At 46.1% G+C, this 13734-nt stretch overlaps 1 long non-coding RNA gene across 15 annotated transcripts in view; it reads left to right on the plus strand.

Annotated features, from left to right (window-relative positions):
- Positions 1-8770: 8770 nt before the first annotated feature.
- Positions 8771-13734, plus strand: part of LOC104911956 — an 8685-nt gene continuing 3721 nt past the window's right edge. For 3 of the 15 annotated variants that reach the window (XR_794307.3, XR_794304.3, XR_794306.3), the window contains exons 1-10: positions 8776-9083; positions 9168-9208; positions 9652-9711; positions 10097-10217; positions 11074-11151; positions 11607-11657; positions 12530-12640; positions 12733-12817; positions 12923-13071; positions 13353-13512. This is a non-coding gene — a long non-coding RNA (uncharacterized LOC104911956). Of the gene's footprint in view, positions 9084-9167; positions 9209-9651; positions 9712-10096; positions 10218-11073; positions 11152-11606; positions 11658-12529; positions 12641-12732; positions 12818-12922; positions 13072-13352; positions 13513-13734 lie in introns of all 15 variants that reach the window. The other 12 variants (XR_002117166.2, XR_002117168.2, XR_794311.3 and 9 more) reach the window with 11 other exon arrangements.

The raw sequence follows: 13734 nt of genomic DNA on the forward strand, positions 1-13734 counted from the left end.
CTTGAACTCCACCATCTCATGATCACTACAACCCAAACTGCCCCCAACCTTTACTTCCTTAACAAGTCCATCCCTGTTGGTGAGAATAAGGTCCAGTAACACCCCTCCCCACGTCGGTTCCTCCACCACCTGCATCAGAAAGTTGTCTTCAACGCACTGCAAGAACCGTCTGGACCGTGCGTGCCTGGCCATGTTGGTCGTCCAGCAAATATCTGGGTAATTGAAGTCCCCATAAGCACCAGTGCCTAGGAACATGACGCTACATCCAGTTGCTTTTGGAAGGCCTCATCAGCCTCCTCATCCTGATCAGGGGGCCTGTAGTACACACCCACAACAGTGTCACCCTTACCAGCCTGCCCCTTGATTCTCACCCATAAGCTCTCCACTGCTACATCACTCTCCTCCAAGTGAAGTTCAATACATTCTAGCTGCTCTCTCACATAGAGAGCAACTCCACCACCCCGCCTAGCCAGCCGATCTTTCCTAAAAAGCACATAGCCCTCCATGACAACATTCCAGTCATGCAAGCTGTCCCACCACGTCTCCGTGATCGCGATGAGATCATGACCTTGCGACCGCACGCAGAACTCCAGCTCTTCCTGTTTATTCCCCATGCTACGCGCATTAGTATACAGGCACTTAAGGGAAGCAGCATCCCCCCACCCCTCTTCAAGCCTTTGAACTCCACTGTCTCCACCCATCAAGTTCTGTTTGGAGCCTCGAACTGCCCCCTCAGTCCCAGCGGTCGTCATTTTGTCCCCTTCCCCCTTCATACCTAGTTTAAACACCTGTCAATAAGTCCCGCCAGTTCCTCAGCTAGAACCCTCTTTCCCCATGGAGAAAGGCTGCATCCATTTGCAGCCATCATGCCAGGTGCCGAGTAAATTGCCCCATGATCAAAAAAACAAAACTCCTGCGTTTGCACCAACTCCTAAGCCATTTGTTCAAGAGATGGGTTTTTAGGCTCATCCCAGTATCGTTTCCTGCCACAGAAGGTACAGATGTAATAACCACCTGCACACCTGTTCCTTCAACTACCCGCCCCAGTCCCCTGAAGTCATCTTTGATAGCCTTCAGGTTTTTCTCACCAACTTCTTCACTGCCAGCCTGTACTATCAATAGTGGATAGTAGTCAGAAGGGCAGATCAGTCTGGGAAGTCTCCTAGCAATGTCTCTAACCTGTGCCCCAGGGAGGCAGCACACCTCTCTGCGGGTAGGGTTGGGCCGGCATATAGGGCCTTCGGTTCCTTGCAGCAGGGAGTTGCCTATGACAACCACCTTTCCGGGTGGAGGAAGTCTTGAGGCGTGGGGTTGACCGCTTCCCCCAAGGCACCCTCATGGGTGGGCCTCCCTCCACACCTGCACACACCTCTCCCTCGGGTTCCAGGGCCTCAAATCTATTCCACAGAGGCACCTGGGGAGCCGAGCATGGTCTGGGGGGGGACGCCCACAACACCGAGTAGATATCTGCTTCCACCCGTCCTTCTCTCTCAAAGAGCTTTGCTCTAATCGGCAACAACAGGGCAGAGGCTCCTCCACTGAGCAGTGGATATCACCTTGCCCTTTTGGGAGAGAGTTTTGTCCCAGTCCCACACCCCCTAGTTCTACATAAGTACTGTGAGGGGAAGGAGCAGACTGAGGGCTCACTGTATCAGGAGCACAGTCTGTCTGTCGATTCCTCTCTGTCACCTGTTTGCAAGGTGACTGGGGGCCACATGCCCCATAGGGAGCCTCAGTTGCATGCCGAGACCTCGGGGCCAACAGGGCCTGGCACCACCAGTCAATTTCCTTTTCACAGTCCTTGATGGTCCTCAGCCTCTCCACCTCTTCCCTCAGGCAGGCCACCAGACTGAGAAGGTCATTTACCTGGTCGCACCTTACACAGGCGTTGCCTCCATCGCCTGGCACTTCAAGGGCCAGACTATATACTGTATATAAATACTGTATATACCTTGCCAGAGAAATTGCACCAAGATTTTGGTATCTGGTGCCCACTGAAGCTAGATGCCTGCACAAATACTGTAACACCTAAAAGCCAGAAACTCTTCTTTTTGTCTCACATGCTGCTGCTAAGACAAACAGATCAGACAGTCAGTCAATCTTTTTCACATCTTTTCAAGTGCTGCCATCTTCTACCAAATAGCTTTTTGCTTCTGTCATGCCACAAGCAGCCAGAACTGTACTCCATCCACAGTCACAGGTTTCATGGTTTTGGCTGGGATAGAGTTAATTTTATTTGTGGAGACCTTTAAGATGCAGTATTTTGGATTTTTTATAAAAATGCTGGTAATAGCATATGGATGTTTTAGTTGTTGCTGAGCAGTGCTTACACAGAACATGTTGCTATACCACGTGGGAGGTCTTTAATTCACCTTACGACAGAGCTGAGAGGAAGGAAGTGAAAGAACCGTGGATCCAGCAGAAGGCAATGGTTTTTTTTGTTTGTTTGTTTGTTTTCCTATTTTCATTTAAATCCAGTAAGTTTTGGAAAGCAAACAAACAAACAAATACTGTTTGTTATCACAGTGGTGTTTCAGTATACAAAACCGCCCAGCTTCATTCCAAAGTCCATGTACTCTAACATCAAAAGTGTGATAAAATTGTTTTTAATTAAATTACTGCTTAGCAAAAGCAAAGTCCTTCCAGCCTGATCACAGAAGTAGTTTATGGAGTTGGCAGACTAGTGCCTGCTACTAATGCATTCTCTTTGCTGGAGAACTAGTTTGGAACAGTGTTTGGAAATAATATCATCATTAACCAGCTCACTGAAAGGCTACCAGTATTAACCAGTGTTAACTAATACCATGTTATTCTGAAAGATGAACAACTGCTGCTCCATTAGTCTGTTCATTTCTGAGCAAAACTGGAGGAGGCAAGAGGGAGCCTGCCCCATTACTTTTCTGTCCCTCGAGGGATTGTGGGGCTAGGCTGCTCAGTATTATGAGATCCCATTGCCCTCTACTGGCTGTTCTGGCCACGCTGGGATTTGCAGGCATCCAACTTTGTGCTTTTCTCATGTTTGTTTTCTTCGTTCCAGCTAATGACATTATCACCATACCATCCAGTCCCCTTGAGAGGGGCTGGACTCCTCTCTATTCCTCTTTTTGTCTCAAACTCATTGACCATCTCCCCCCATCTGTCTTGCTTGGAGAATAAAACAGCATCCCCTTCTGGACACGTGAGAGATCAGGAAGGTCCAACCTGTCAGCAGTGCACTGCTGCAGATCAGGGTCAGACTTTGCAACCACACTGTAAAGGTGGCTGCAGGAATCCTCGTCTGAGGCATAGCTCCTGCAGTAGGCAGAGTCGTAGTCCTCTGTGTCAGTGCTATTGGACACTGCTGCAAAAATCGTAGCTCTGAGTTCCTCAGAGAGAGGAGAGAAAAAGTGACACCCGCATCCTACTGCTGGCCTGCACCTTCAGAAAGAAACGCCTCTACTGGTGATGTTCCTGTAGTGGCTAAGTTGGGTTTGTCCAACGAAAGTTAGAATCTTCCCTCTCTGCAGCAACTGGTGAGTCTGCAGGTGAAGGAGGCAGGCATCTGTTTTTCTGTATCTCTTTACATTATTTGTACATAGACTAAAAAGAAACCATATAAACTGATTAGGAAGCAAAGGGCATATCTCCATGCCTTGGGGAATTTGGTGAAGGCAAATGCAGCAAAAGGAGTGGTTTCAAAACAACATCTCTGGCAGTAAAGTATTAACATTATTATGTATTAACATTATTATATTGCTGATGCATGAACAGCTCCCATTCTGCTCTTCTTCCTCCCATCAGGAATCTGGAACAAATGTTGGGCAGATTACTTCAGAATCCTTCATCCAAGGATTTATCCTGGGATTGTTCAGTCTCGAAAAGAGGAGGCTCAGGAGAGACTTTATCACTCTCCACAGCTACATGAAAGGAAGTTGTAGTGAGATGGAGTTCAGCCTCATCTCTGAGGTGAATAGTGACAGGATGAGAGGTAATGGCCTAACGTTGCTCCAAGGAGGTTCAGGTTGGATATTAGAAAAAAAAATCTTCTCAGAAAGTGATAATGCATTGGAACAGGTGGCTAAGGGAGGTGGTGATGTCACTGTCCCTGAAGGTGTTCAGAATCATGTAGATGGGGCACTGAGGGATGTGGTATAGTGGGCATGGTGCTGATGGGCTGATGGACTAGATGATCTTGGTCTTTTCCAACCTTAATGGTTCTATGATTTTATGATTCTAAAATGTAAATGTAGGCTCTAGAGATGTGCAGGTTGATCAGCACAGACCTACCCCCACCCTGGCCCACTCCACCAAGATCTATAACAAAGTATCTGAAAATAAGGCTAAACACTTGCTGCTCTCCTCCTCTAACACTGAATTTTGTGAGACAGCACAGCAGTGTCTGAGGGACCATAAGCCTGCTCTACTACAAGCAGTCAACTGAGCAGTCAACATGGTAATGCACAGCTCTGTGCTGGCCCATTTATCCTTCTTCTATCGTGTATGGTGCAGAAGAGTTTTGGGTCTTAATTAGACACAAAGGACTCTCTAGATGGTTCTAACACACCTACCCAGGCAGTTCTTGTTGGAGTACAGGAGGATATTTGCATAAAAGTGTCTCCCCTTTACTCCTAGTCATCTTCTCCCAAATAGATTAGATCTTTGCAACACAACTATTCCAACTAAAACATCACTGTTGGGTGTTCTCAAGGCTGTGAGCCTTCCCTTGAGTAGAAGCAGCCCTTCTGGATATTACTGATTACTCATCAGTGAAACTGAACATCCAGTTACAAGGTTGAGAGAAAAAAAAAAAAAAGGTTCAAGTGAATATTATTACCTGATTGCTTGTTTTTCCTGAGTGATCACTTCATGTATGGCAGAAAGTGCCGGTCTCCTGGTGGGGTTGTTATTCCAAAAGGATTTCATGCACTCAGTCAATCTGGAGAACTTTGGAAAGCTGAAATCTCTTGACTCCATGAATTTTAGAACCTGTTCTCATTTATCCAGACAACAAAAACAGTGTTGTGATCATTTTCTGAAAACTGGTGCCTGGATGGACAGTTTGGCCCCACCAAGATCATGCCGGCAATAAAGAAAATAGCTTACGCTGCATTGCATAATAATTGCATAACAAAGAGTAATTTTTATGTGTTAATTGAAGTTAGTAGAAATAAATAACTCCTCAATAAGAGGTTTTGTGTAGCTGTTGGGTAAATCCTTTAGCGATGTGCTTGAGTTTATACTGCAGCCTTTTATTACTGAGGGCAATAATCAATTTCTTTCCTCTGCAGATGAAATCTATTTCCAAAAAACTTTGCAGGAATTTAACAGCATTGAGATCTGTACTCAGCCATCACGCTCAGCCAACAGGTTGAAAAATCACTGTGGTGAAAAAAGGGGTGAGGGTGCCAACAAACCAACGGACATAGAGCCACAGTACCATCAGATAGTTCTCCTGCCCAGAAAACTGGGCTAAATGCATGAGCAGGGAAGGAGGAAGGTTCTCATGAAGCCTGAGTACAGCTCTCATATAGGAAAATGTAGAGGAAGAGAAGAAAAGATTATAAGTAAAATACAATTTTCTGGCTAAGAAGGGAATCTCATGACTGACATTACAGGGCCTACACTACGTGCTTGGTGGAACGTTTTTCAGACTATTTATTGAATTATGGAGAAAATAATGAGCTATTGACAAATGGCAACATCTGCACGAGGGAGGGGTGATCTTTTTCACGCATGAAAAAGAAGAAACAGAGAATGGATGTAGCCATCCCTAGCAATGCTTGAGTTATTACAAAGAGGCTGAATTGCCTCTCAAAATCCCCCTACCATCCCTACTTCCTTGCTGTTCAACAAGTGGAAAGGTTTCATTGACTTGAACACGTGTAGGTAGCTCAAATGTGCCGTTAAAACTTCCCACATCACAATCCCAAAACTAAAGACATCTGATGCTCTGGAATAGAACCCATAATTTCTCACCTGTGGGGCAGTCCTATGGAAGAAATGTACAGGTTATTCACCCAATTTGTTTGTGTATATTATAGAACTGGGAGGCAAGGCAAAGCAAAGTTGTCCGTGGTTTTCACTGTGGATCCAGAGACCTGAGTTCACACTTTGCATTAGTAGCTAAGTAAGAGAAGAGGAGTTGAGTGAAAAAGGTGTATCACGGGACATTTGGCTAAGGCACTGAAGAGAAATGGGGCACAAGGCACAGCAGTATTATATATATATATATTTAGATTCCTGAGAATATTCAGTTTTTTCCACATTTTCTGCTGAACAAAAAGCAACAAGATAGTTCCTAACGCTCTGCTGTTAGGACAGGTACCACGTAGAAAATGGAAAACACATCTTTTAAAGAAAGCACTCATCATTTTCCCCATTTTCCATGTAAGGACAAGCTGGTGCTAAAGCTGTGGGTATATGTGTCAGAGTTTGTAGTGGGAGAATGGATAGAAAAAAGGGGAAATAAAACATAACAATGTGCTTACCATTTGGCTGAGTCAGCAGGCATAGCTTTGCACACATGAGGCTCAAAGCAGTTCTCTTCTGTCCCTGGATGGGGCAGACAGACCTTCCACAGCGCTTCCACAGCAACCAACTGTTGCCACCGTCTTTCAAAAGAAAAAGGAGAGAGGGAGAATTTAAGTTCCCAGCATTTATCCCCTCTTTAGGACGAGCAGAAAGAATTCAGTAATCACAACAGTGAGGGAATTGCTGAACAGTTCATCTGTATTTCATCAACAGCAATCGGCACCAATGCTTCTTGGTTCAAGGATGAATAATATGCATTTACCTGGCCATGGCATTTGTCTAAATTAACCTTTCAGAAGTTAAGATAGTCAATATAAGCTTTTTATACAGTGTATTTCACAGGACAGAGCTGAGCATATCCAGAAAATAATTAGGCACCTCTGTCTTGGAAACTTACCTTGGCTTATGATAAATAAAGTGACCTTTTTCATTGTATTAGCATTTGATTAAGAAAACAGACTTTTTTTTTTTTTAATAAAAAATGTGCATCATTTAACATGTCACAAACCATCCGTGACTACAGCGCTGTGCTCCTTAACATCCCTCTCAGTGTACTTTCCTGCTGATTTGCTGAGAGCTCATTTTGGGCAAGGTCTACGTGGGTGGAATTGAATTGTGTTTAAAGGCAGCAGTGGGCCAAGAAGAGACAGGAAAAGAAGTTAGGGAATAATCGGAAATAAGACAGAAACAGTAGAAAATGCAAATACCTCTGGGTGACTGACCAGAGCCAATGTAAATGTAACTGCACTGCAGGTCGCAGTGTATGACCCTCCTAGAATGAAGATATGTCATGGCAGAAGCACTTGCTCCAGGCAAGTGAGAACTTTGTTGTCATCCATGCCAAGATGTGCAGCAGCTTCTATTAGGGAGTGCAGATTGTCGTGGAGAGGCTTGGAGATCTGCAAAAGGGTGACATGAGAAAATGAAGAAGTGTCATCAAAGGGCAAATACTTGCTAACAAGTTATCACAAAGCCAAGCTCTGCTGCTCTGCATGTTCCTCCCAAGAGCTTCCTACCCCCAAGGAGTGAATGGCAAGATGCTGCATTTTGCCCCAAGTACAAATGGTTTGCCCACTCTGCACTAAGATGCGCTGTGCAGAGGCTCCCAGGCTGGGCAGAGCCTGCAGTCCTGCAAGCAGGAGCAACTGAGCTGAGTCAGGAAGATGCATTCAGTGAGGCGCAATGGGGATGCTATCTCACCCTTAACCGACAGGATTTCAGAAGCACACCTTCCTAGATGTGACAAGCAGTAGTACAGCAATCACATCTAGTCCTGCAGCAGCGCTTCACCACGGTTCCACCTTGCAAATGACTGGGAAGCCACAAAGAGGGTCAAAGTCTCCGACTCAAAGCTTGCAATCCTTTTCCTAAAAGACAGCCCCTCAATATACTTCTTCATTCACTTCCGTGCAGCTCGTTCAGTCTCCGCTGTGGCTAAATGCACAACACTTTTTATGATCCCTCAGTGAATGTCAGCAGCTCAGCTCCTGAAAATGCACAGAAGTGTACCACATAGCCATTACCATGAAATACTTCACATGCGATTTCCCCACTACATGGGGAACTACACAGTGATTTCCCCACTCATGGGAGGAATGAAAGCATCAGCAATTTCCCCACTCATGGGAGGAGTGCAAAGCATCACCAAGTCTGCAAAGGTAACAGTCTCATTCCTCAGTCTGCCTAGAGGAACTGAGTGGGATCTCAAGTCAAGAGGTGACAAATCCTGGCACCAGGTAATGTGTCAAGAAAATCCCTGTATGGAGAAAATACTCTTTGCTCCGCCACACTGCAGAACTTCTCTTGACCTCAGAAGAATTGCTCTAGATTAAAATGGGAATGAATAAGAGTAGAACTATCCAGTAATGTTTTCATCATCTGCAGAAAGACTTCGTCATGGTATGCTCATGGACTGACCTTCAGCTTTTGGCCAGGTGAACCCCTGGGAAAGGACAGGCTGTAGTCTAGTTCTCAAGAGACTGTGAAAGTCAGATAATTAGAGAGAAACAAATCTACTGATAAAAGGCGGAAAGACACTCTGCTGTGAAGCTCCACCTTCATCTCCCTTGCTTACAGGAAAAGCAAAAAGCACACAGATAACTAGTATCTCCCTATTACTGCTGTGAATAGCCCTTGGTAAAATCTCCATCTCTGTTTTCAGAGAGAAGAAAAATGACCTTTAATCTGCTTGCTTTACTCTAACATATTATAATAAGTTATTTAACTTATTAATGAATCCTACAGTGAGATGAGAAGGAGAAGCGCATAACAAACTGTAATTTAAAGTGTCATGTAAGTCCCTAGTTCAGATCTAGAGTCCACATGCCTAACTGTCAGAGCCCCGGAGCGGCCCTAACGAGGCCGGCTGCGCTGACGAGGCAGCGACTTCCAGGTGCCGCGGGGCCGCGCACAGCTGCGCCTCGTCGGGAGCCCCGGGCGGGACCCGCCCCAAAGCCTCCCAAAGCCTCTTAAGCTCCGCCGGAGGCTGCTGGGAGCCACGGGCGAGTTCCTGCGGTTCTTCGTGGGAGACGGAGCGGGCTCCAGCGCTTTGACCGGTCCTAGCGCTGCTGGGGGTGAGAAGCGGTACGAGGGTCTGCTTTTTAAAATAGAGCCTGGGGATTCTCTTTTAATGTTCTTGTTGTGTCGTTTCGTTTCAGGCTGCTGCGGGTCTACTCGCGGTGAGGTTCAGCCCAAACCGGTGAGCGGTTCTGGGAGTAAGGGAACCGTGGAGGCGTCCGAGAGCGGTTAGGATCTCTTGGGCTGGCGTAGGAGGCTGCCGGGCTGTCGGTCTCCGCTCTTCCCGGGGCCGGCATAGGGCTGCCGGCGGGTTCCCTGGCTGCAAATGCAGCCGATGTAGCGTCGTTGCCCGGCTCCCACCCCGTTTTCGGGGGGGGGCTGCCGCTCGGATCTCTGAGTCCTAGCGCAGCCCCGGGGTGCTCTCAGCACTCCCTTCCCCATGTTTTGTTTGTTTCGTGGTGTTGTGTGTGTGGATTTTTTTTTTTTTAAAGCGGGTGCTTCAGTTCCTCCAACCCTCATCGGTAAGAGCGAGTGGGACGACGCCGTATTCCTGCAGCCTCGGTGCTGTTATGAGTAAGAAGCAACGCAAAGGGCTGCTGAAACAGGAGTCTTCTTCTGTTGCAGGCTGAGCAAGGACTGCAGCAGAGCCTCTCGTCAGCCCAAGCCGGTGAGCCCGTAGAAGCGGTGAGTGTTTAGGAGTCACTTGATAAGATCTCTCTTCTCGGGGGCTTATGTAGGGCTGCTGCTCGGCTACCTTCGTGTTTCTGGGATCGGCACGGCGCCGCTGCTGGGCTCCCTCGTGTCTTTTTAGAAGGACCGGCATAGGGTTGCTGCCCAACTGCCTGAGACCGAGCATGACCCCGGGGTGACCTCAGCCCCCGAGGAGGGTTTTGGGGATGCTTCAGCCCCTAACTGCTTCCAGTGGTGGGAGCAAGAAGGATGGGACCACACACTTTCTTCTCCTCCTTCATGTGTAACTAGGGGAGCATGATTTCTTTCCTGTTGTGGAGACCTGGTGGGGTAGCTTATGCAATTGGAATGCTGTTGTGGGTGGCTCTGTTCTTTTTAGGAAAACAGTCTGGCAAGGTGGTGGAGTTGCTCTTCCAGTGAGAGAACAGGAATGTATTGCATTCTGCCTATGGATGAATGAAGAATTAGTGGTGCGCTTGCATATGAGACTCAAGAGGCAGGTAAATGTGGGTAACATCGCTGGGGGTGTTGGTTACAGACCAGGATGAGGAAGTTGATGGACCTTCTGCACACAGCTGAAAGTAGCTTCACAGCTGTGGGCATTAGTTCTCATGGTAGGCTTTGTGAGAGGTGGGTTGTGTCTCTTTGCAGTGGAAATTTCCAATATTCCTCATTGGTAAATGAGAGGGAGATTAATGCTAGTTCTCCAGATAGTGACTTTCCTCCAGGAGAAAACCTGGAGGATGTGAGAGCCCAAAAAGACAAATCAGAAAACCTGGTGACCCTTTTCTCCCTCTGATAGAAACTGGGCGTGCAATCTGGAGAGTGTGAAGGTGGGAGGAGATGAGAGTGAAGTATTGAGGAGGTCCCCTATTCTGCCACTGAGCTGGCCAAATTAAAGAAAAATTTTGGGGCATGCCCATAGGAAATAAGTGAGAGAATGTGTGTGGGAAGTGCCACTAACCGGGGGGAGAACAGAGATCCTGTTGATTGAAAAGGAATCAGAGGGTTTTTGGGGACCTGGAATATTTTTCAGTGCTGGCAACTACTGTGCCCTGTGGTCCCTTACTCAAAGAGCTACTTATTGGGAGATTACTTCCTGGGATGGCTGACGTTGATTGATTTGCTGCATGTTGGTTCTGTCCCTTTAGCCCTCAAAAAGCCTCTTAATAAATACAGCTGGAAGGCTCAAGATGATCAGGGGGAAATGTATGAAATTAACCATTTGGCTTTAACCCATCTTTCAACTTTGGTTCATTTGGGACCAGGAAAGTTGCTGTTGTTTATATTTTCCAGTTATATTTTCTCTAATTCTAGTTCCTCTGGAACTGGGAAGTTCTCTCTCTTGTTTTCCAGATGCTAACGAATGCTGATCGTGTTGCTGTGCCTCACGTGTTCCCTTTTCACCCTGCTCCTGTCTCTGGGATCCCTATGGTATCATTAATGTCACTGTTTCAGACGGGCATCTTCTTCAGAGTAATATCTGTAATGCTTATGCTGACCACTGGTTCACTGGTCACAGTCCTGTGCCCATATTGGGCATACTGGATGTATGGGACTGAATTCTAATTCTAACAGAGGCTTAACCCTTTCAACCATGGTTTCCATGGCAGAGTGATGAAGTATGTTCAGGAAATGAATGGGGCCAGAACAGTGCTGGCTGACTTCTGAAACTCTGGGGAGATTCAGGTCAAAGAATAAAAGCAGGGCATCAGATGAACGAGTAATCTATGTGCATTGCAATGCCCCTCCTGATAGTCTTCCCTATCAGCGTTGGGAACCAATCAGCCACAAGGTTCTTATTTAATGTGTTATCTCAGTGAGAGAGAACTAATGTAAAAGACCACCAGTTAATTGTAGATGTCGTAACTCTAATAATGTCTTCCTAGCTCTTCCTTCTAGAAAGCAAAGGAAGTGCTTTAACCACTGAAATTTGAAAGGTGAGTTGGGACAATGCTAACAAATTTGAAAGAGAATCTCCATCTTGATGGCATTTGGTTAATTTTACTTACAATTTTATTAATGACTTTGCAGCTTTTGTCCTAGCAATAAGCAATGGCAATACTTTAGTACATGCCGTGTACCAATCATTGTGCAGGGACTGAATCACAATAGAGTTTTGCCCTATTCATTAGAACACAGAGAGCGGGCCCAATACAATGGAAACAAATGGCAAACTGTTGGTTTTTTGTTTTTTCTGGTTCATGTGCTGTATAGGAACAGCAAGGATTTATTTGTGAGAGTAATACCATCAAGACTTCATACACTTGTCTTGATCCTGAGCAAAATACATTTCATTTTTAGAGGTATCTCAATGAGACCCTGAAATAGTGCTTATCTATACTGGAAAATGATGTGTGTGTATTAGAACCTCTTATAGTTTTATACTTGTAGGTAATATTATTGTAGATATGAGCAATCATGGAAATGTCTGTTTGTAACTTTACTAACGTTATGGGATGTGACTTGAATTATTCAGTTCCAGTGGTCCAATTATATGTCAATCTAAGATTTGCCACCTGCCCCAGTTGGAATGAATCTTTATTTGGTAAAGAAACTATTGCAATGTGACAATCTATACCAATTGTTAGACTGCATCCAAGATAAGGGACAAAAGAAAAAATGTTGATTACTGTTAACTGTGATACAGAAGAGATGCATCATGCCCTGGAAAGGGTGAAGAAGTGTGGAGAACACTGCTGGAGGGAAATGCTCCTTAGATGGTCACCAACAGCAAGAGGGGTTTTTAATTCTGTGCTTCACCCAGTCGTGTTCTTATTAATCCTAATGCCGATGTGTTTATTGCCTGCAGGAGCAAATGAGGAACTCATGGATGAACTTGAAGGAGAGAGGGAAGAGTGGGCTGAGGAAGGCTAAGGTCCTCTCAGTGTCGCCTTCTGGAGGGAGGTTAAGGCTAACAGATGTTAGTCAATGGGGAAAAAGTAGGCTAGAGAATGTGGGCCTCTGCTTTACAAGGTGAGACTGTGGTAATGGGGGATGTATTTCTGCCTTCAGTTGTTGCTGCTGAGACTGCCCCTTGGGAACCCTGGATTCTGGAGTAAAGATGACTTCCTCTTGATTGTGGAGGAGCTGGTCAAAGGTAGTTTTTGTAAAATGGATGCCAGCAAATGCCTGAGCTGTAAAGGGATATGCCTGTGTGTGCTGAGATAGCTCTTTATCACATTTCTTCTGCTCTTTCCTTTAGGACTGGAGGATAGCTGATGTCACTGCAGGCTTCAGAAAGGGTGAGAAGGATGGCTGGCCTTGTCTCTGGTCCTGGAAAGGTGTTGTAGCAATGTGTTCAGACATCATCTCTGTGATGGGAAGGGAAGAAACTTCTAAGGAGCGGTCAAGGTGGGTTTACTGAGTGGAGATTGTGCTGGATCAAATGGTAGCTTTGTTGTCTTGATTGTCCAGTTTGGTGAGAGAAGGGTGGATGGGAATATCACTGTTTGTGAATAGATGATGTGCAGGAGCCCAGTTGATGGGGATGGGTGGCATGTGGGCAATGTTCATGGACTTGAACAGCAGATTCATTTCTGAGAGGGGTGGAGTAGGCTGCTTGTGGAGTCCCCTTCTTTGGGGTCTGTTCCAGTTGTGTCAGGATGATGTGTGTCTGTTTGATCTTATTGCAGGGTGAGGGCTGGCTGGAGTACATGGGTGGTTTTGCCAGTGCTTCTATGGAGCAAGGTGAGTTGTATCTTTGTGTTTTCTTACCTTTGTGCTGGCCCTGGGTGGTGTGCTTTTCTTACAGGCCTGAAGGTGTGTGATCTGGTGGAGGAGCAGAGGCAATAGGTAGGTGTGGGTGTGAGTGCTCAGTGTGGCAGCCTGGTTTGCTTGTCTTTTGAGGTTATTGATGTTTGGCAGCCAAAAGTATGGCCCCTGTGAACTGGGGGCTGTGCTTTTGGCTGCTGATATGGGGCTGTTGACTGGGATTTGCACTATCTCAGAGAGATTATTTTTTTTGGGTGGGAGGGTGGGCTGGTCAGTCTCGGAAGTATTTTGGCTAGAGAGGAG

Source organism: Meleagris gallopavo, chromosome 8 (genome assembly GCF_000146605.3).
Source record: "Meleagris gallopavo isolate NT-WF06-2002-E0010 breed Aviagen turkey brand Nicholas breeding stock chromosome 8, Turkey_5.1, whole genome shotgun sequence".
Taxonomy (NCBI): Eukaryota; Metazoa; Chordata; class Aves; order Galliformes; family Phasianidae; genus Meleagris; species Meleagris gallopavo.